Source organism: Phacochoerus africanus, chromosome 8 (genome assembly GCF_016906955.1).
Source record: "Phacochoerus africanus isolate WHEZ1 chromosome 8, ROS_Pafr_v1, whole genome shotgun sequence".
NCBI lineage: Eukaryota > Metazoa > Chordata > Mammalia > Artiodactyla > Suidae > Phacochoerus > Phacochoerus africanus.
The window spans coordinates 105266918-105289843 of record NC_062551.1 but is presented as its reverse complement, the minus strand read 5'-3'; the positions used below and the strand labels follow the sequence as shown (position 1 = coordinate 105289843).

General features: G+C 43.0%; 1 protein-coding gene across 1 annotated transcript in view; it reads left to right on the top strand.

Moving 5' to 3' along the window:
* The first annotated feature begins 239 nt into the window (after window positions 1-239).
* Window positions 240-22926, top strand: part of CLUL1 (clusterin like 1) — a 68328-nt gene continuing 45641 nt past the window's right edge. The window contains exon 1 of the mRNA XM_047791647.1: window positions 240-470. The gene's annotated coding sequence lies outside the window, so the exon portion shown is untranslated. The remainder of the gene's footprint in view (window positions 471-22926) is intronic.

Genomic DNA, 22926 nt, shown 5'->3' with positions numbered 1-22926 from the left:
ATTAAATCTTCATACAAAGTCCCATTAAAATAAATGCTGAAATTCTGGAAAATTTTTCACTTGCTTTGCCAGCAATTTTACCCTTCAGAGAGTTGGGAATCTAATTAGGGGAACAACTACCCTGGGTTTAATTCTCATTAACAGGGACTGATTTGTCAAAGCAGCAGTACTAGCTGAAGTGATGGGTATGTGGCCATTTACTGTGAGAAAGGATTTTGCTGAGGTGGCTGCTACGGGTCAGAGGAACACACCCATGCTGCGAACTCTAACAGTTCAGGTTCAAGGATTCAGGTAGATTGTGGGGATGTTGTGGATTCAGGTGCAGTTGAATACAGGTGCAATTGGGATCAGCATCCATGTGAAAAGGCCTGAGCTGAGGGCCAGGGGAGGAAGGTGGCATTCTGGGAAACAAGAGTTCCTGGCATCCTGTTGACCCAAGTCTTGGACCAAGGATCTACATACGGATCAAGGTAGGAAAACCAGAAACAAAGAAAGTTGGCAGAGACTAGAAAAGAGGGTCAGAGCCTCGGCCAGCTGCACTGGGTTCCGTCTTGGCTCCCAGCCCAGCAGAGGAGAGAAGCAAAAACCAGGAACCAGGGCTGAAGCCCAGCTGTCGGGCTGCCCAAATACCGTGGAGTCAACTGTGGAGGCTGTAGCCCCATACTTAGAGGGTTGCATTAAGGACACAGTCCATCCCACACACAGGCAGGGGGCTCCCATCCATTGCTGAGGAAGAACCTCTAAACACACTCAATCTTGCTTCTCAATTGGCTCGTATTATGGGGCATGGAGGGTAAAGCAGTGGCAGGGGCCAGCTGGCGCAGGCTTAGATTGACATTTGAATTTTTTTTTGTTTGTTTTTTTGGTCAGGGATTGAACTCACATACTCATGGATGCTAGTCAGGTTCGTTAACTGCTGAGCCATGACAGGAACTCCCATGAAGTTTGAATTTTTTTTTCTTTTGTCTTTTTAGGGCCACACCCGGGGCATGTGGAGATTCCCAGGCTAGGGGTCTAATTGGAGCTGTAGCTGCCAGCCTACGCCACAGCCACAGCAACTCCAGATCCAAGCCACATCTGCAACCTACATCACAGCTCATGGCAATGCTGGATCCTTAACCCACTGAGCAAGGCCAGGGATCGAACCCGCAACCTCATGATTCCTAGTTGGATTTGTTTCCCACTGCACCATGATGGGAACTCCAACGTTTGCATTTTAAGACTAGGACATGTATCCTAGTCTTTACACAAGTAGAACCAAAAAAATTCCAATGAAAATTTATAAATGCTTTTTGCAGATAAGTAAACACAGCTATAAAGGTTGGGAAGAACCAAAAAAGTAATTTTCATTAGGTTATTACAAATGGTCCCAGCAAAGGAGCAAGAAATAGACCAAAGAAACTGTGTTGGGAGTTCATTGATAAGCCCTTGCTTCTACTGGTCAATGTAGCAGGTGAAAGGCAGAGCATCAGGCCAAGGGTGAAAACAGACAGTCTCCAGGTTGTATAGCTATCAAGATAGCAATGCCCCAAGTGAGCAGGGGACGGTAAAGGGTTTTTTTTTTCTTTCTTTTTTTCTTTTTTTCTTTTTTAAAGGCATCTTATGTTTATGAGGATGGGATGGGTTAGACTCTGAATTGTTGTAGGTTGATTTCCATAGGAAGCAGACTCTGAGTGTGAGGATTATGTACAGAAAGTTTGACTGCATTCTCTGGATCACCTGGGGCCAGGGAGAGAAACCAAGACTGGGCAGAGGGAGAAATTGGGCTATAATGTGGTCACAGAAAAGGCCTCAGCTGATCTCACAGGGAGCTCTGGAGCAAGGGTGACCCTGCAGGTAACCCAAATTGGGACCAGGAAGTTTTTACTTTAAAACTTGTCCTGTTGTAGCGCAGCGAAGCGCATCTGACTAGGAACCATGAGGTTACAGGTCCGATCCCTGGCCTCGCTCAGTAGGTTAAGGATCTGGCGTTGCCATGAACTGTGGTGTAGGTCAGACGAGGCTCGGATGTGGTGTTGCTGTGACTGTGGTGTAGGCTGGCAGCTGTAGCTCCAATTCGACCCCGAGCCTGGGAAACTCCATATGCTACCGTTGCAGCCCTAAAAAACAAACAAACAAAATTTGTTGTTGGGAGTTCCCACTGCAACTCAGTGGGTTAAGGACCCAGCTAGTATCCATGAGGATTTGGGTTCAGGTTTGATCTCTGGCCTCACTCAATGGGTTAAGGATCTGGCATTGTTGCAAGCTGTGGTGTAGGCCAGCAGCTGCAGCTCCAACTCAACCCCTCGCATGGGAATATCCATATGCCATAAAAAGAGAAAATAACAACAGCAAAAAATACCTGTCATTGATAGACAGTCACTGGACCTGAGCTGTCTCTAGGAAAGGGAGTTTGACCTTGAGCAATGTGGCTGTCCTCAACCAAGGGCAATCAATCACTGGGAGGAGAACTCAGTTGCAAATTATTAGTCATCAAGACTCCAATCACCTGGGGATAGGCAGAGGGGAGATCTGGGTGGGGCCCCACAGTTTGCAGCCCATACCTTACCCCACCCCATGTAGATCCAATGGCTTTGTGTTAGGTCTGAGAGAAGCTAATTCAGGATTCTGATGGATCGCTCTTCTTCAGGGAAACTTACCAAAGGAAATCTAGAAGGACAAACAACAGCCCTGTCATAGCAGGTGGTCTCGAGGCCACAGGTGGTGCTCATCACTCTCCCCCAACCAATTCCACTGTGCTGACATAGGTGTCCCGCCTCCTCCTGAGGAGTATCTGAGCCCTCAGTCACCAAGTCCCCAGGCCCTGCTCAGGCTCTGTTTCACTGCACTCAGCTCTCTGCCTTCAAAACTGAATGAAGGTGCCTCAAGAGACATTCCAGTGCGTTACCTGATGATTCTCATCAGGTCGTGCTCGAAACTCAGCATCTGATGACCAGGGGCAGTTACCCTCTGTGGGGGTGCCTTCCCTGGCCCAATGCCCTCTCAGCAAGAGGAACCCATCATAACTTGATGGCACACATAGTCTGAAATTTAATGGGACTCCCATTGTGCCCCCTGAGAGGAGGATTCCCCCTCTAGGAGCCAAGCTCTCTCCATATCCAGAGTCCAGAGTTGTGGGGATGGGAAGCGCAAATTGAAGAGTTAATGACTATGAGTTGTGGTGTGAACTCCTTCCACCTTGGAGTGCTGGATTCGTGTGATCCCATACCATATAATGTCATTGATTTAGAGCGACTTGACCCCACTGGTTGACATGTCCAGACTGGCCCCTCAGGGGCATCTCCAGCAAGCTTTTCCATCACTCCAGCAGGTTGAAATTTCTGTGTGTGATAGGACCAGCAGCTTCTATGCCTGTCTTCCCACTGTTGCACCACCTTTCCTGTAAAGTGGGTCCTTTGGTCCCTTGTAATACTATGTGGGATCCTCTACGGGTAGAATAAATATTCAGCTATGGTGGTGGCTCAAACTCCACAGGCAAGAAAGGCAAACCCATGACCAAAACATGGGTTCAGACCAGGCGAGATGAGTCACTGGTCTTTCCAGGGTCAAAGCGATCCAGTTAGATTCCCTGACACCAGGAGGCTCCTTGGGACACAGTGCTGCTCTGCATTCAGTGGCAGCAGTAGCTGTATCACCCTTTGTGAATGGAACCCACGAACAGCCTCTGACTCTGCACAATGACTGTTCCATTCAGGTGCATACAGTGCCAGGCCTGGGGTGGCAATGACAGAGCAGACAGATGTCAACTGCCCAAGTCATTCTGTCTTCTTAGTTGTTTGGTGTCTTCTACGATAGAAACACTGATAGGTATTCCTTATACTCCTATCCATCGCCATAGAATCCATCTATGTGCCTTTTTTCCAGACCCTTTTATCCCCAATGTTTCCTTTTCCAGGGTCCTGAGCAATCAACAACTTGATTGTCACTGCTGTCAGAGTCCACATACATTCTAAATCCAAACTGCTTTTCTGGTCATGCAAAGTAGATTCTGCTCTATTAGGAGGCTTGCCCATTGGGAGGTTTTGCTCTCTGACTGCTTACCTTTGAGTGTAATGCATCCATAGTCCATTGTGCCAAGCTGACTTATCCTGAACCAAGTTCAGCATATTTACTCCTCCAGCAGCTGGTCATAAGGGGCCCCCTGCCCCCGTGTGGTCATAGGTATGAGCTGAGGGAGCAGGTCTGGTACCATCTGATGATAACAGATTATCAATCAAGCAGCTGACTTGTGCCCTCTAGGCTTGCTTGTGCATGATGCCAGACAACTGCTTTTTCTAGTTTACCAAGGTGGCAGATTATCAGTTTTAGGTCTTTCTTCTTTTCTAACATATGCATTCAGTGCTACTAATTTCCCTCCACTTTTCACTGGGTCCTTCTGAGTTCTTATTTTCATTCCAAATATGTTTTAATTTCTCTTGACACTTCTTTGACCCATGCAATATTATTATTTAATCTCAAACAGTTTGTAATTTTCCTGCTATTTTTCTATCTTTTCTAATCAATTCTCCGTGGTCCAAGAGCATCTGTTTTTGAGATCTGCTTTTTTCAATGCATCAAGTTGTGTTTTATACTCCATGGTACGGTCCATCTTGGTGAAAGATTGGTGTGAGTTTGAGTAGAATGTGTAATCTGCTCTTCTCAGATAAGCTTGTCTACAGATGTCAGTTATAACCAGCAGATTGATGGTGATTTTTTTTTTCTTTTTAGGGCCACATTTGTTGCATATGGAGATTCCCAGGCTAGGGGTCAAATCGGAGCTACAACTGCCAGCCTATGCCACAGCCACAGCCACCCCAGATCGGAACCATGTCTGCGAACTACCCCACAGCTCACAGCAATGCCGGATCTTTAACCCACTGAGCAAGGCCAGGGATCGAACCTTCAACCTTGTGGTTACGAGTCAGATTCGTTTCCTCTTTGCCACAATGGGAACTCCTTGATGGTGATTTTGAGTTCAACTCTGTCCTCGGTGAGCTTCTCCTCCTGGATGTGTCCGTTTCTGATACAGGCGTGTTAATGTCTCCAGTTATAACAATGAATTCACTTATTTCTCCATACAGATCTATCAGTTTTTTGCCTTGTATTTTGGACGCTCTGTTTTTAGGCGCATACATGTTAAGAATTTTTATGTCTTCTTGGAGAATTGACATTTTTACTCATTAGTAAATGCCCCTCTTTGTCCCAGATAATTTTTGTTGCTCTGAAGTCTGCCTTGCCTAAAATTAATATTATTACTTCAGCTTTTTTTTGGATTAGTAGAAGTACATGGAATATCTTTACTTCTTAGCCTACATGTGTCTTTATATTTAAAGTATGTTTCTTATAAATAGCATATAGTTGGGTATTGCTTTTTCATCCAACCTGTCAGTTTCTTTTAAAAGGCATTCAGGGAGTTTCTGTTGTGGCACAGCGGAAATGAATCCCACTAGGAATCATGAGGTTGCAGGTTTGATCCCTGGCCTCTCTCAATGGGTTAAAGATCTGGCATTGCCGTGAGCTCTGGTGTGTGTTGCAGACTTGGCTTAGATCTGATGTTGCTATGACTGCGGCATAGGCTGGCAGCTGTAGCTCCGATTTGACCCCTAGCCTGGGAACCTCCATATGCTGCAGGTACAGCCCTACAAAGCAAAAAATAAAATAAAATAGAAGGTGTTCTATCAATTGGGAAAAAGAAGGATAATTTTTTTTCTTTTTAGGGCTACACCTGAGGCATATGGAAATTCCCAGGCTGGGGTCAAGTAAGAACTGCAGCTGCTGGCCCATGCCATAGCTTGTGGCAATGTGGACTCTGAGCCGTGTCTTCTTCCTATACCACAGCTCACGGCAATGCCAGATCCTTAACCCACTGAGCGAGGCCAGGGATCGAACCCCCATCCTCATGAATACTCAGTTGGTAACCCACTGGGCCACAATGGGAACTCCCAAAATAAAATATTTTATTTACCCTCATTTATTCCTCTCTAATGTGCTTCTGGTCTCTTTTCTATGAGTGTCTGTTCATTTTTAATGTATAATTGACCTATAACACCATGTTAGTTCCTGGGGCACAACACAGTGATTCAAAATTTCTATTACAAAATGATTGCCACAGTAAATCTAGTCACTGTCACCACACAAAAATATTACGTTACTAGTGACTGTATTTCCTACTCTATATGTTACATCCCTGTGAGTCATTTATTTTGCAACTGGAAGTTTGTACCTCTGTTCCCCTCACCTCTTCTACTCACCTCAGCCCCCCCCATCCCCTCTGGCAACCACCTGTTGTCTGTACCTATGATTCTGTTTCTGTTTTGTCATGTGAGTTCATTTGTTTTGTATTTTAGATTCCACGTAGAGGTGAAATCAATGTTTCTAATGTTCTTCTTTATGTAGCTCTGAGTCTCTGACTTAAATAATTTTCTTTCTCTCTTGAAGAATTTCTTTCTTACATAGCAGGTCACCTGGTGATAGCTTTACTAATTCCCTCAATTTTTGCCTCTCTGAAAAAGTCTTTATTTCTCCTTCACTTTTGAAAGATAATTTCACTGAACCCAGAATTCTAAGGTAGGGTTTTTTACTTTTAGCACTTTAAATGTTTCACTCCACTTTCTTCTTGCTTGCATGGTTTCTGAAGAGAAGTCAGTGTAATTCTTATCCTTGTTTTCCTACAAGTAAGGTGTTTCCCCTACCCCACCTCTGGCCTCTTTGGGGAATTTCTCTTTGTTTTTGATTTTCTGCAGTTTTTAAAAAATTTGTTAATGAAAGGCTTTAATTGTAATATTATTGGCATGTGCCATTTTTTACAGTTTTATAACTTAAGTTTAACTAAATACCAAGAAATACTTGGAAAATTTAAAATTAAATAGCAAGCATTTAAAATACCATGGTGGGGAGTTCCCATCCTGGCTCAGCAGAAACGAATCTGACTAGTATCCATTAAGACACAGGTTTGATCCTTGGCCTCACTCAGTGGATTAAGGATCTGGCATTGCCGTGAGCTGTGGTGGAGGCTGCAGACATGGCTCAGATCCCTTATTGCTGTGGTGGAGGCCGGCGGCTACAGCTCCAATTGGACCCCTAGCCTGGGAACTTCCATATGCTGCAGGTGTGGCCCTAAAAAGACAAAAAGACAAATAAAATAAAATACAATAAAATAAAATACATGGTGTTCAGCTAATGTGTATATTTAAAAGTATAAAGGAGAATCATAAAAATAATAAAAAAAATGGAGGTTGGGGGTGGTTAGTCATGCCTGCAACATGTGGGAATTCCCAGGCCAGGGATCAAACCCCCTGCTATAGCAGTGACCTCAGTCACAGCAGTGACAATTCCAGGTCCTTAACCTGCTGTGCCACGGGAGGACTCCAAAAAGATATTTTTAAAAGGGTCTGCAAATGCACCCTATTTTACTATTTATGGTAACATAGTGTGGTGTTCTATTTATTTATTTAAATATATTTACCTACAACGCTGTGTTTGGTCCATGTGCACAACATAGTGATTCAATAGTTCTATATGTTACAAAAGGATCACCACGTCTACAGTTTGATAATTACATGGAGATTTTTGGTGTTGTCTGAGATTCCTGGACCTATGGTTTGTATCTGTCATTAATTTTGGAAAATTCTCAGCCATTATTATTTTCAAGACTTCCTCTTTTCCTTTGTCTCCCTCTCTTCTTCTAGTATTCCCTTGTGTTATTCCTTTTGTAATTGTCCTACAGTTCTTATACATTCTGTTCTGTCTTTTTCATTCTTTCTTTTCTTCATGTTTCAGTTTTAGAAATTTCTATTGCCGTGTCTTCCAGCTCATTGATTCTTTCCTTGGCTAAGTCCAGTCTACTAATGAGCCCCCCAAAAAGATATTCTTCATTTCTATTTCAGTCTTTTTGATTTCTAGCATTTCCTTTTGACTCTTTTCAGAGAGAATTTCCATCTCTCTGCTTACATACACATCTGTTCTTTCATAATGTCCACTTTTTTGATTGGTGTCCTTAGCATATCTATTATTTAAATGATGATTAGATTCTGTTGGTTGTTAGTGATGTTGAATTTTCCTAAAACCCTGGTGATTTTCTGTCCAGTTATTCTATCAACTTGTTGGAGAGAGGGACATTAAAGCCTCCACTTACAATTCTATTAGTTTTTGCCTCACATATTTTGCAGCTCTGTTGTTTGGTGCTAAGACATTGATGTGACGTCTCTGTGAATTGACACTTTTACTATTTAACATTTCTCTCAGTCTCTGGTAATTGTGTGAGCTCTGAAGTCTATGTTATCTGATATAAATATAGTGCTTCTGTTTCCTTAATGTTTGCAAGATACATCATTTTCCATCTTTTTTCTTTTAGAGAGAGGGAATGATAAAGGAAAGCGGTCTCAATTTAGTACCAGGAAGACTTTGGGCAACAACCAAAGCTGCCCAAAGATGGCCCTGCCCCTGAATAAAGATTATAGTCCTATTATAAAGGTGCAAAGATATGAGTTAGATGAATGTTTTGCCAGGATGCCACAGGTATTCCAGGCTATTGATACTGTGATACCATACCAGGCATCTCCATTTTCATATGGATTTCTTGGGTGTAAAATGAAATGGAATGTATTTATTTATTTATTTTTATTGAACTATAGTTGACTTACAATATTATGTAATTTTCAACTGTATAGCGTAGTAGTTCAGGTTTTTTGCCGGTTAAATCTGAAATGAAATGTATTTAGATACAGAACTTTTAGCCTGGAAAATTCCATTTTGATTTGAACAACCAAACACAATTACTTCTCCCACCTAAGATCATTTTATTACTACAGTTGATGATGATAGTCGCAGAAAATGTCTGCCTTGTTACGGATCTTGCCTGATATATTTATAATTCAAAGTGACGCTATAGAGTGATATGTGTGACTTTAACAATAGCCAACACCCACTGTTCTAAAAACTCCTACATATTCAATTATTATCTCCATTTTAAAAAAGAGGAAACTGAGATGTGGAGAAATCAAATAATCTGTGCAAGGTTACAAAATAGTAAGTTATAAAGGGGAGGTTTGAACCCAGTCTGTCTGACTCCTAAGTCTAGACTAAAAATTTATACCCCATCCACCACCCTAACTCTTTAATTTAGTTCAATCAACTTGTCAGGACCTCTGCAGTCCAATGCACATGTCCCCTTCAAAAGTCACACTTAACCAATGGTGCCACTGGGCTCAATAATTTTGAACCCCTCTTTTGGAGACAATCTAAAAACCTCTAGCATAAGATTGTATACATGTATGTGTGACTGGGTCACCTTGCCATATAGTAGAAAATTGACAGAACACTGTAAACCAGCTATAATGGAAAAAAAAAAATCATTATAAATGAAAAAATAAAAATCTCTAGCAAATTCTTCCAAACACTCTCAAGAGGCAAATCTAACTCCACTGAGACTGAGCTTGAGTTTTTGAAAGAGCCTCAAGTTATTTGTACTCAAATCTGATGAACAGAGTGGCTGGAAAAGCTGGATATTATCACTTGAGGTTCAAAACTGTCAATGCCACTGAAATGATGAGCCTGATATCTTTGAATGGTTTGTAAACTGGCTTTGAAGTCCCTTCCAAAAGCGAAGCACGGGAAAGGTGGTGACTGATGACAGCATTGCTGAAATAAGTCTCTAATCACCAAGGCAACCCAGTGTTTGAAGGAACAACACTCACTGGGAAATGCGCATCTGGTGATGTTGTTATTTTCAAAGTTATACACTACACAGATGCATCTTTTATATAAAAAGAACTGTTCTTGCATTATTAAGAAAGAAAAAGGAGAAGGGAGAAGGCATAGAATATTGAGATTTCCATGCATTATGTACTTGAATAACACAAATCTTCACTAGGTAACATTAGAGAGAAAAAGCCTTTGGCATCTCAGATAGAAGTAACAGAGTCATCAGATCATCTTAGGGCAAGCAACAACTTCCTAGCAAGACAGTCTGAAGCTGGAAGCCCAGCACAGAGTCAACTCCTAGCTGGTTATATGGGAAAAAGTTACTTCTCTGAGCCTTAGTGTCTTTATCTGTAAAACAACATCTTGTCAGGATGTTGTCAGAGTTAGAAATAATTTCTATTAAGGGATCTCACCCATAGTAGACCAATAAAAGGGAAGACATTGAAAATTGTAATATATGGGGAATTCCATGGTGGCTCAGTGATTAACGAATCTGACTAGCATTCATGAGGACGCAGGTTCGATCCCTGGCCTTGCTCAGTGGGTTAAGGATCCGGTGCTGCTGTGAGCCGTGGTGTAGGTTGCAGATGTGGCTCAGATCCTGCCTTGCTGTGACTGTGGTGTAGGCTGGCAGCTACAGCTCTGATTTGACCCCTAGCCTGGGAAACTCCATATGCCACAAGTGTGGCTCTAAAAAAGAAAAAAAAAATTATGATACATGGGATTTCCCACTATAGTGCAATGGGATCAGCTGCATCTCTCCAGTACCAGGACATAGGTTCAATCCCTGGCCTGGAGCAGTGGGTCGCCATAGCTGCTGCGTAGGTCACAACTGCAGCTTGGATCTGATCCCTGACCCAGGAACTCCATACACCGTGTGGCAGCTAAAAAATAAATAAAATAATAATAATAATAATAATAGATGAATTGTATCCCAAAAGACAAAGTGGACAAAAAATGCCGTCTAAATGTTTATACCACACACACCCCCACCACACCTACTGAGAGGAAGTTTGAGATCCAGTATGGGGAAAATATTTAAAATTTTTATGGTCACATAGCAAAGGCAGGCTTGCAATTTCTGTTGGCTTCCCTGCTTTCTAACTCCTCCTCCATGGCCCAGAGTTTGTGATGCTGGGCCCCGGAGGCCCAGGGGCAGAATTTGGCTTGTACAGACTCACTCAGCGGCCACACAAGAGCCGCCTGCAGCTGTGCAGGGTGTACCTCGGTGCAGCGTGCAGCCAATGAGCAGTGGAGGCTGAAACCCAGCCAGGGCTCACTCATTAAACCCAGGACCCGGCACAAGGCGCAACTGCCCAGAAGTTCCCTTTACTTGGCACACAGGCCCTGGTTGCTTTTTTTTTTTAAACTCTCTGCTTTATCTGCCCAGAGGGGTGCTTTTTTTTTTTCTTTCTAATTTACACAAATCATTGTATACATTCATTACTCACCGGCCTGCCATCAGAATGTTTTTTTGTTTTGTTTTTCTATTTTGACTGAATTAGGTTGCCACATTTGAAAGTCAGGAATTTCAGGCAGGAATCTTTATTTCTAGATTTCTAGCATCTTTTGGAAAACAGAATGTTCTTTCCACAGTAGGCCCACATTCCAGTTGGGCATTTTATTTGGAGCCAAATAGCTCACTGGTCTCTGCAGACCTGGCTGGTTCTCCCAGGGGCCCAAGAGCCTGGTAGCTTTTTCATCCCCAGAATGGAGCGTCCAGGGACAACGCCCCGCTCTGGGCTAATAGGTCTGATTTCCAGCTAGTGGCATAATTGCCTCAAGGGGGCAGCACTTGCATGCATATGAGTGACAGGTGAGGAATGACATCCTTTGGGACTGAGAAATTTCTTTCCTCACCGAGGAGCCAGAGAAAGCCACTCTTGGGTCAGGCAGGCTCCGTGGATATCCGCCCCTTCCAGTGTGGGCAGAACAAAGCCATCGCCTGTTTCCAGGGAACGCGGGAAACACTGGTGGCTGCTTCTGAGGCTGCCTGCAAAACTCAGGTGACCTCCTGGGCTATTCCAGTTCATTTCTTCTCTTTATCAAATCAGCCAGGAGGAGGTGGTAGATGCAAAGAGACTGTCCATCCCCACAAAACCATTGACCAAAAAACAAAAAACCCACAAACAAATACCACAAAAACACCAAACACGCAAACAAAAACACAAAAAACACCAAACACACAAGACAGGCACCAAAAGAATTGGGCTGAAATGTGTGCATCAGTGACAGGCAGTTCATGACACTCTCAGCACAGTTTGCTAAATTCAGCATCAGAGGAAACTGAAGGGGCCAGTGGTTTCAGCCCATGTTCCTGACAGACCCTGGTTAATAATGTTAACCAAATGAAGATTTGCATACACTATTTATGGCTAGATTAAGCCGATTACTCTAGCTTAGCCTACTTTCAGTGTGCAAATCTTAACAGTGGACAACACAATGCTCTGTTATCGGTTTTTTCTCTTCCTGGGACTTTCCTCTGGATGTTGAAAACAGGAATCCTAGTAAGACCATTTTTCACCTGTCCCATTCCAGAATAAGATTTTCAAACTCCCCCTTCAACGTTGATGAAAATCCCTCAGTCCCTGATAGTGATCAGGGGAAGTTTCCAAAAATTTGCGGCAGCACAATTACTGAGAGAGAGGGGATGTTATTACCTAATAAAGATGCCATAAATAAAGAATGATGAACTACCATGGGAAATGAATGGACAGAGAAGGACATGTTGGAATGTGGGAGAGTAAAAATCACTTCAACTTTGCATGACCTTGAAGAAAGTCATGGCAATGTTCCTCTAGGTCCCTGAGCTATGACTTTTTCCCAAGTCTTACTATCTAGTCGGGTGAACTTAGACCTCATCTAAGCCTTCTTCCTTGAACAGCCTGGAGTCTCTCTTGTATCTAAAGGGTCGTCTGAGTTCCTCTCTGCACTTAACAACCTTTAGGCAGGAGCAGTTAATAAAACAATCAATTCCATGGAAGCATCTCGCTCATAGAAAGGGCGACAGGGCTGCCTCTTTGATAATTTAGAACAGTGCTGAGCAGAGGGTCAGATCTCCCTGGGGTGGTGTCACAGGGAGAAAAAGTGGCTGTGGCACTGTGTTCATCTGCAGTTTTCTACAGCTGTTCCAGATTTTCCATGGGCTCACCTTTAAATTAAAAGAATTTCTGCACTTTCAAGAATTTGAAAACAAAGCCATGTGTGAGAATATGAGACCTACTCATGTGCCCTTGCAAGAAATAGGTTGCATTCCTTTTTCTGCACTTAAAAAAAAAAAAAAAGCACCTCCTCTTTTTTCTTCAGAATGCCGTATATGTAAATGATCCCAAATTAATCTTTAGCATGTGCCCATGTTGTTTTGATTTACTAAGCTTTTAAAATATGCCCATTGTTCCCTTTTAACAGCTTTTGGAAACATTTTCAGAAATGGAAATATATGAGCAAATTAGCAATGACTAGAATTAGCAAGTACCATTCAGTAAGCATTCAAGGCACAAATACTCGAATATACAAAAAGCATCAGTGTAGCTCTCATAATGCTATGTAAGTCTGTTATTTAACTTCACTCTTAATTAGAAAAATACAATGTAATTTTACAAAGAGAAGCAAAATAATACAGTCACTGGAATAGTATTTTTACACACCTTATAAGTGATTTTGGTTTATTTTTAAGGTAATTGTGTGATGTAATGGAAAGAACAAAAAGATCTGGACTGGATAGAATTTTAGTTCTCTGCCTTAACAGTTTTGTGACATGGGGCAGATTACTTAACTTCTCTGATCCTTGTTTAATTTAATTATAAGATGGATTTGGCAAATTCATATCACAGAGTTGAGAGGATTAAATGAGATTCTATGTAAAATGTCTAAAAGAGCACCTGACATGGTATAAGATGCTCAGTTAAAGTAACTCTCATTATTTGTAGTTTTCTTTGGTGATGGTGACTTAAGTTGCTTATACCAGAGTTCGCCTGTGGTGCAGTGGGTTAAGAATCTGGCGTTTTCACTGCAGCAGCTTGGGTTGCTGCTGTGGCGAGGGTTTGATCCCTGGCCTGGGAAATTTCACATGCTGTGGGAGCAGGCAAAAAAAAAAAAAAAAAGTTTAGACAAATTTTTTAAAACTTTAGAAATAGTTGATTTTTCAAATGATTTAAATGCCATGGTGATCATTTTGCAATGTATAAAAATATCAGATCATTACGTTGTACACCAGAAACTAATATAGTGTTGTAGGTTGATTATATTTCAAAAACAAACAAATGCACAGAAAGAGTTCAGATTTGCAGTTATGAGACATACGGGTTTGGGGGAAGGGGAACTGGATGAAAGTGGTCAAAAGTACAAACTTCCAGTTATAAGATAAACAACTGGGAGTTCCCTGTGTAGTGCAATAGAAACTAATCCGACTAGTAACCATGAAGATGCAGGTTTGATTCCTGGCCTGGATCAGTGCGTCAGGGATCCGGTATTGCCGTGAGCTATGGTATAGGTCACAGAAGCAGCTTGGATCCTGAGTTGCTGTGGCTGTGGTGTAGGCCGGCAGCTGTAGTTCCGAATTGATCCCTAGCCTAGGAACCTCTATGTGCTGAGGGTGTGGCCCTAAAAAGCAAAAAAAAAAAAAAAAAAGATAAACAACTACTAGAGAGGTGATGTCCAACATAATAAATATAGGTAACACTGCTGGGAGTTCCAGCCACAGTGCAGAGGAAACGAATCTGACTAGGAACCGTGAGGTTGCAGTTTCGATCACTAGCCTCGTTCAGGAGGTTAAGGATCCAGCATTGTTATGAGCTGTGGTGTAGGTCGCAGACATGGCTTGGATCCCGAGTTGCTGTGGCTGTGGTGTAGGCTGGCAGCTATAGTTCCAATTTGACTGCTAGCCTGGAAACCTCCATATGCTGTGGGTGCAGCCCTAAAAAGCAAAAAAGAAAATTAACACTGTAGTATGTTATACATGAATGTTGTGAAGAGAGTAAATCCTAAGAGTTCTCAGCACAAGGAAAAAAAATTTTTTTTCTATTTCTTTAATTTTGTGTCTATATGATGGAGCGTCACTAAGCTTCTTGTGATAATCATTACTTCTTATGGTAATGATGAACATGAGTCAAATCGTTACATTGTATGTACACTTTAAACATATACAGTGCCATATGTCAATTATATCTCAATAAAACTGGAAGAGAAAAGGATATAATTTACATACCACACAATTCCTTCATTTAAAATATACCCCCCAAATTATTTATTTCTAGCACCAGAAACGTCAGTGACATTTTTGCCACAATCATAAAAATGAATGATTATTTAAATAAGTATTAATTATTTCCCTTAATATCACATCACATAGGCAGATCTTAATTTGGGGGTGTTTTCTCTATTCCTCTTATGTGCAAACTCATTTGACCTATTATCACTCACTCATCATCACTGTACACAGCAGTTGATTTTTTTTTTTTGTTTAACCTGCTTCAGTAGCTTAAGCCATTCCCACCAAACAAAACAACCTTTTTGCGGGGGGGGGGGGGGGGGGTTCCTAAAAATCTCTCATAAATTATAAATACTACATGCTGGCTAAATCTTCCCTGTACTTACATAAAGGACACATAATCTGTATGTATATGATGTGTTTCACTCATAAAAGTTTATCTGATTCCAGAATCAGGCCGTTTTATTGCAGATTGAGTTTCTACAGTTCAGCCAAAAGTTTGCTGTAAACATCTTAACTAGTTCCCAACCACTTTCTCACTTAGCATATGCAAAGACTAGAAATGGCCATGGGCACAATAGCTGTGTGTGCCTATTCCTCCCACTGACTCTTAGAACAAGGGACTTGTAGTTTACAGAGGAAAAGGCTGGGGAGGGTGTTTGGAAATATATCCAGAAACCAGAGGAAACTAGTGGAAAGAAAGGCTTGTTATTGCTATAAATATGCTAGAGTACATTTTGATTTTACACCTGAGGAAGTAATTAGATTAAGTATGTATTTTAAGGTTTGGGGTTAAGAAAATACTGTCAGTGAAGGGCTTTTCTTAGGACTTCTAAATTGATTCATCAGCAAAGTGACCAGACCCCAAGTGAGGAAGATTCTAAGTTTTATAAAACTCAAGATAACTGTCAGAAAGCTAGGAGAGCTTTATCATCTCTGAATAATGCCTCTTAATGAAACCACATTATGAGAAATCAAAAGGATTTTTTTTTTTTTTTGTCTTTTTAGGGCTGCACCCAGAGCATGTAGAGATTTCCAGGCTAGGGGATGAACTGGATCTGTAGCCTCGGGCCTACACCACAGCCACGGCAACACCAAACCCTTAACCCACCGAGCAAGGCCAGAAATCAAACCTACATCCTCATTGTCAATAGCCAGATTCGTTTCCACTGAGCCACGATGGGAACTCAAAAATCTATTTTTTTAATTGACCCTGATTGTCAGAGGACTAATTTCTTAGGCTGAAGGGTTTCAGTGATAAAACCAGGACAGTCCCAGGCAAACCAGGATAGTTGGTCCCCCAGACCCAATGGCCTCATGCATATCATTAGATAGTATATCTGGATTCTTTTATTGCCTCAAAAGACTACCTGGCTTGCCTGACTCTAGATGGTCAACAAGCTTTTTTTTTGTCTCTTTAGGGCCATACCTGAGGCATATGGAGTTTCCCAGGCTAAGGGTCCAATTGGAGCTACAGCTGCCAGCCTACACCACAGCCACAACAACGCCCGACCCAAGCCATGTCTGTGTCCTACACCACAGTTCACGACAACAGCAGATCCTTAACCCACTGACTGAGCAAGGCCAGGGATCGAACCAGCAACCTCATGGATACTAGTCGGATTTGTTTCCGCTGCACCACGATGGAAATTCCAGAGTCAACAAGCTTTTATTCATTGCCACCTGGGGGCCAGGATCTGGAAATTATGTTGTGCAATTGCTGGACAAGCATCACACACTGAAATAATGTGTGGTTCTCACGCTTTGCGTCTTATACCAAGAGCCCCACTTGGATACTTCTATTTCCAGGTTCATGTTGCTTTGGGAGCTATTAGACTGAACTCAGCAAGTCAAAATGAACTTTCCAGTGGACTCTGTCCTGCTTGTGCTGTTGTCATCTAAGTTAGATATTACATCAAGAAAAAATTCTGGGAGCTCCCACGGTGGCTCAGCGGTTAACGAACCCGACCAGCATCCATGAGGACTTGGGTTCAATCCCTGGCCTTGCTCAGTGGGTTAAGGATCTGGTGTTTCTGTGAGGTGTGGTGTAGGTCACAGACATGGGTCAGATCTGGCGTTGCTGTGGCTGTGATGTAGGCCAGCTGCCTCAGCTCCAATTTGACCCCTAGCACGGGAACCTCTGTAAGCCACGGTGTGGCCCTAAAAAAGACAAAAAAAAAAAGAGAGAGAGAGAGAGAAACAATTCTGTGTGAAAGTAAATGAAGACAGGCAAAGCTAGACTGTGAACAGCTTGTCTGCCTTTCTGCCTTTCTGCCTACCTTCCTATAAATATTAAGTTAAAGATAGTATATGCTCTAACATTGTAATTCACTTTCACCAGGGTTCACTGGGTGCTTATCCTGGCCAAGCCCTGTGCAAGGGGCTGGGAGTACAAGAATGAATGAAGGAGTTCCCATCGTGTCTCAGTGGTTAATGAATCCAACTAGTATCCATGAGGACATGGGTTTGATCCCTGGCCTTGCTCTGTGGGTTAAGGCTCCGACGTTGCCATGAGCTGTGGTGTAAGTCGCAGACACAGCTTGGATCCTGCCATTGCTGGCAGCTATAGCTCCAATTTGACCCCTAGCCTGGGAACCTCTATATGCTGCAGGTGAGGCTGGGGGAAAAACAAGAGAGAGAGAGAGAGAGAGAATGAATGAAGACTGGTCCTGCCCTCAGGAACATTCCATCTAATGGGGAGATAAATGTGTGTTGGTTTGGTCTCTATTTTCCACTATCTCCAGATCCATTTTATGCATCTCTCTGTCTCACCCCCAAGCTTTATGGATTGATGTCTATGAGCAGCATCTGGGGGACTGTCTTGTTCTGTGGCTTCTGGCTGAGTTCAGCCAATGGGAGGCATTGTTTTGGCTTGAAGCCCTGGTCATGCCTCCTCCAAGCCTCCAGCACTCACAGGGCTCCCGAAGTCAAGAACTGATTTCCTTGCCTCTGCCCACTTCTGCGAATAGGCCTGACATACAGTTATTTTCATGGTTTCACATGAGTGTGCCTTCTACTTCCAGGGCAAACCCTGACTGATTCAATCAGTTAATATTCTATTGAAGTCAAGGCAGGTAAGTAACATAATAGAGGCAGATACAAGTGGAATGATGGTATAAAGGACACTCTCAAGAATGCCCAGAGAATGGGGATAAGTGAATGCTTCTTGATCTGAACATGGAAGGATAAGTAACAAGTGGGAGAAAGACTGGGAAGGGGCAAAGTCTAGAGAAAATTAACCAGGATGGATTCATGCAACTGTTACCAGCTTCGGGCAGCTGGAGCGCTACGTGTATGGAAGGCAGCAGTGGGAGGTAGGGTAGAGAAAGAGGCCGGGGTCAGGCCATGGACGTCTGCTAACCGATTCTGTTCATTACACACACACACACACACCACACACACACACACACACTATGTACCAAACACTGTTCTAGGCACTTGAGATGCATTAGACAATAAAACAGCGTTCTCTACTCTTAGGGGAACACAAGCAATAAGCAATATATATGCTATATAAATACATTAATTCATATGTTGGAAGGTGATGTGTTATGTTAAAGAAAAAGTAGAGGGGAAAGGAAGACCGGCATGGGAAGGAGGTAGTCAGCTGCAGTTTTAGAGAGGCCTCCTTGGATGGGCCACACTGAGAAGGTAATTTGTTAGAGCTGCAGGAGTGGAGGGAGTTAAGGACATGGATATCTGGAGGAAGAGCCTTCTGGGCACAGAGATCAGCCAGGGCAAAGGCCTGGGGCAAGACCATGACGGGCACAGTCCAGGAACATCAATAAGGCCAGTGAAGCTGCAGGGAAAAGGAGAGTAATGGGAGGTGAGGTCAGAGAGTTTCAGGGCAGGAAGTTCTGGGCAAGCCTCATCAGCTATTGGAAATCCTTTGAATTTTACATCAAGGGAGGTGGGGAGCCATTAGAGACTTTTGAGCTAGGGTTACCCACTCTGATTGAACTTTACTTTGTGCAAAGTAAGAGGAGTTTCCCATTGTGGCTCAGTGGTAACGAATGCAACTGGTATCCATGAAGACTCGGGTTCAATCCCTGGTCTTGCTCAGTGGATTAAGGATCCGGCCTTGCCATGCTGTGATGTAGGTCACAGACATGGCTCGGATCTGGTGTTGCTGTGGTGTATGCTGGTGACTACGGCTCCAACTTGACCCCTAGACTGGGAATTCCCATATGCTGCAGGTGGGGCCCTAAAAAACAAAACAAAACAAAAGTGAGAATTAGTTGAAGAGATTTAAGCATAGGGATTCCATGGTGGGTGGGGAAAGTCCTTAAGATCCTTGCTATTTGAAGTGTGGTCCAGGACCAGCCCCACTGGCATCCCTGGGAACTTGTTAGCCATGCAGAATTCCAGGTCCCACCTAAACATACTGAATCTGCATCTGCATCATTTTCACAGGATCCCACATGGTTCATTTGCACAGCAGAGTTTAAAAAGCACTTGTTTAAAAGATCCTCTGATAGGAGCATGACAGATAAACTTGAGGCAGGTAAGACAAATCAGAGAGAGGTGGGAGATCCAAAACAGGGCAGCAGCAGTAGCGGTATAAAGGTGAAAACAGATAATAAGGAAATTAAAAAGGAGAACAATGCCCAGGACCATGCAAACAAGTCCTAGATTTTTTTTATTTTTAATTTTGAAATAATTATAGATTCACAGGAGGTCACTGAGAAATGTACAGGGGAGTGTATGGCTACACCACCCTGAAGGTGCCCGATCTTGTCGGATCTCAGAAGCTAAGCAGGGTCAGGCCTGGTTAGTACTTGGAAGGCAGAAATGTATAAGGGAGATCCCGATGGGGCACAGTGGATTAAGGATCCAGAATTGCCGCAGCTGTGGCAGAGGTTGCAGCTGTTGCTCGGATTTGATCCTTGGCCTGTGAACTTCCACATGCCATGGGCGCAGCTCAAAAAAAGAAGGGAAGGAAGAAATGTATAGGGAAATCCCATGTACCCTTCACCCAGCCACCTCCAATATTCAGATCTCATACAATTACAGCACAGTTTTCAAATCCAAAAACTTGTCATTAATATAATTCATAGTGTTTTCAGATCTCATCAATTATGCACACACTTGGGTGTATATGTATGTGTGTATCTATGTAATTTTATCATGTGTGTGATATTGCTGCCATAATGAACACTTTCAAACCGTCATGTTACCCCTTTATAGCCAGACTCATCCTCCATCCCAATCCTGGGCAACTACTCATCTGTCCTTCATCTTTATAATTATCATATTTCTGAATGTTACATAAATGGAATCATGTATCATGGATCCTTTGAAGTTGGCTTTTCCTGTGACTCATCTAAGTTGTGTGTATCAATATCCTCCCCTTTTTTTTGGCTAAGTAGTATTCCATGTCATGGATGTACCAGTGTCAGTTCAACCCATTGAACCCACTGAAAAACATGTGAGTACTTTCCAGTTTGGGGCTGTTATGAACAAAGCTGCGATGAACAATTGTGTACAACTGACGCATTTTTTGAGTGAGTGTATAAGATAGAATGTAGATGATGGGAGTTTCCATCACGGCTCAGCAATAATGAATCCAGCTAGTATCCATGAAGACAAGGGTTCACTTCCTGGCCTCACTCAGTGGGTTAAGGATCTGGCATTGTCAAAATCTGTGGTGTAGATCACAGATGTGGCTTGGATCTGGTGTACTGTGGCTGTGGTACAGGCCAGTAGCTATAGCTCTAATTCCCCCCACAGCCTGGGAACTTCCATATGCTGCAGGTGTCGCCCTAAAAAGAGAAGAAGAAAAAAAAAGAATGTTGAGGATGAAGTGACCAACTGTAAGGAATGAAGCTTGGCATTGTTAGTAAAAATGAGCCCAATGCACATGCAGCCCCAAGCACTAGAAAAAGAGTTTATTTTGTCTTATATGTGTAGTGTATATTATACATATGTATATATACTTTTATCAATAATCTAGTATCTTTTAAAATAATAATTTAAGAAAAGCAAATTTTGAATTTAAAATTCTAGGGGGTTCTCATCATGGCTCAGCAGAAACGAATCTGACTAGTGTCCAGGGTTTGATCTTTGACCTCGCTGAGTGGGCTAAGGATCTGGCGTTGCCACAAGATGCAGTGTAGGTCACAGATGCGGCCATAAAAAAAAAAAAAAAAGGTTAAAAAATTAAAACTATAAAGCTTGAAGTTCCCATCATAGCTCAGTAGTTAACGAATCCTAGGAACCATGAGGATGAGGGTGTGATCCCTGGCCTTGCTCAGAGGGTTAGGGATCTGGCATTGCTGTGGCTGTGATGTAGGCCAGTGGCTACAGCTCCAATTTGACCCCTAGCCTGGGAACCTCCATATGCCTCAGGTGCGGCCCTAGAAAAGACGGAAAAAAAAAAAAAACGACTCCAGGGAGTTCCCGACATGGCTCAGTCGTTAAAGAATCCGACTAGGAACCGTGAGGTTGCGGGTTCGATCCCTGCCCTTGCTCAGTGGGTTAACGATCTGGCGTTGCCATGAGCTGTGGTGTAGGTCGCAGATGTGGCTCGGATCCCACATTGCTGTGGCTCTGGCATAGGCTGGCAGCTACAGCTCTGTTTTGACCCCTAGCCTGGGAACCTCCATATGCCGCGGGTGCGGGTACTGGAAAAGGCAAAAAGACAAAAAAAAAAAAAAGAAAGTGTCAAAATGAAAATGATGATCATTACTGTACAGCACAGAAAACTATATCCAGTCTCTTTGAATAGGCCATGATGGAAGATAATATAAGAAAGAAAAAATATATATATATATACATATGTGTATTCCTGGGTCACTATGCTGTACAGCAGAAATTGCCACAGCACTATAAATCAACTATAATTTTAAAAAATCACTTAAAAAAGGAAAAAATATGATGGACACATTTCAGGATAGTTTATTTTTCTTTTGTTTGTCTTGTTTTTTGGCCTCATCCACAGCATGTGGAAGCTCCCGGGCCAGGGATCAAACTTGAACCACAGCAGTGACCCAAGCCGCAGTAGTAAAAATGCTGGATTCTTAACCCACTGAGCCACACGGGAACTCTTGTTTTGTTTTATTATTCTACTTTCTTTTTTCTTTTTAGGGCCGCACCCATGGCATATGGAAGTTCCCAGGCTAGAGGTCAAATCAGCACTTCAGCTCCCAGCCTACACCACAGCCACAGCAACACAGGATCCGAGCCTTGTCTGTGACCTACACCACAGCTCACGGAAATGCCAGATCCTCAACCTACTGATTGGTGCCAGGGATTGAACCTGCACCTTCATGGATACCAATTGGGTTCATTACCACTGACCCACAACGGGACCTCCCTATTATTCTACTTTTTAATGAATTTATACATAACCTAAAATGTTCCCTAGTTTTTCTGCCTTCTAGGATCACACCTCCCTTTAATATTCAAGTAAGGATGATTCAAGTCCTGGCCCTGTGGATTACAGGATGACAGGCCCGCTTTGTTGGGTTTGGCACCTCTGGCTGTGAGCCACTGCCCCAGAGGCTTCTTGGTCAGGCTCCTCCCTGACAGGATGCTGCCACCACTGGGCAGGCCCAGCAGTGGAAGAAGGAAAGGAAAGTCCCTTTCCTGGCCCCTGTCCTGTGTGGCTGACTCCTAATATCACACAGCCAGGCTTGACCCAAGAAGGATATAGCACAGAGCAGAAAACAGCTCAGGGTACTGTGGACCACCTCCCTCTTAGGCCCCAGAATGCTGCAGAGAGAGAATGCAATGCAGCATTCTCTTTCTTTCTTCATGACATTTCTTCCTGAAGTCCCAGGGCTCATATCTCTACATGCTGGCTGGGTCCCCTACCCTCATTTCCACTACTCCCCCCCTCACCCCACCCCAGGCCAGGAAAAGCCAAAACATTAGTCAACCTCAAAAATAATCCAAAACCAGACGTTCTGTTGTGGCTCAGTGGTAAGGAATCTGGCTAGTATCCCTGAGGACTCAGGTTCGATCCCTTGCTCAGTGGGTTAAGGATCCCACATTGCTCCAATTCCACCCCTAGCCTGGCAACTTCCATATGCTGC